Source organism: Aegilops tauschii, chromosome 6 (genome assembly GCF_002575655.3).
Source record: "Aegilops tauschii subsp. strangulata cultivar AL8/78 chromosome 6, Aet v6.0, whole genome shotgun sequence".
In the NCBI taxonomy this organism is placed as follows: domain Eukaryota; kingdom Viridiplantae; phylum Streptophyta; class Magnoliopsida; order Poales; family Poaceae; genus Aegilops; species Aegilops tauschii.
In genome coordinates, this window is record NC_053040.3 from 35,136,717 (window position 1) to 35,137,662 (window position 946).

The 946-nt window shown below is 39.2% G+C and overlaps 1 non-coding gene across 1 annotated transcript; it reads right to left on the bottom strand.

The window, feature by feature from the left end:
- Positions 1–292: 292 nt before the first annotated feature.
- On the bottom strand, positions 293–365 carry TRNAR-ACG (transfer RNA arginine (anticodon ACG)). The gene has a single exon. It is a non-coding gene; the product is annotated as a tRNA-Arg (tRNA).
- Between the last annotated feature and the right edge of the window lie 581 nt (positions 366–946).

The following is a 946-nucleotide window of genomic DNA, read 5'->3' on the forward strand; positions in this document are numbered from 1 at the left end:
TTACAAAGATGGGAAGACCACACACTAAAATACCAAATTTTAATAGACCGCGAGAAGTAACTAATACATTTTCCATCACCAAGATAATTAAAAGCACATTTGCAGATATGTGTGGAAAATGACCTTATGAAAATGTCAATATAGGTGAATCAATGCTGCTATCTGAAAGTGTGTCACGCAAGTTACCAATGCATATACTTCATATGAACACTTGTTGACAACAATCTGATGAAAAAGTTGAGAGAGAAGCATTTCTTCTTTTAACCCAAAAATAGCTCTGGAAGGAAGAGAACGACTCCGCTGGGGATAGAACCCAGAATCTCTGGTTTCGTAGACCAGCGCCTTATCCATTGGGCCACGGAGTCCTAACGAATGGAATTAAATGTTAACCTTACATTACTAGTGACTGAGTGGTCATGCGGATTAGTGGCGGCATCTGTGTCATCACTGGGCAATCAGACCTGACATTACAACGAACCAAAATGCAGCTGCTCCTGTTGGTACACGGCTGATGCCATGGCCGCGACAAGGCCACGTCAAGATGGATCTGACCAGGTATACTAAACTGTGGTCACAAACTGAACGACTGTTTCACCGCTGTTTCCATTTCACATCTTTATCCTTCTGCAGCGTGTGGCCATAGTAGTCAAGCATGTGGTGTTCACGGAAACAAGATACTGCATTTCTTTTCTAGAATTTTAGCATTATATTTTTTTCAGATGAATTTAAGCATTATATTTTTTTCTAGAAGTGTGAAGATTTGTTATTACTGAAAGTTAACATAGTTTGGGATACATAAAGACATAGTTTAAAAAACCGAACTGGTGATCGAACCGGTTAGGCCTTCGGTTCAGGTTTTTACTGATCGGACCACTGGTTCACCGGTTCGATTGCTGGTTTTTTACAATCAAAAAAATATATTACGAGTAATAATATATGCTAATTT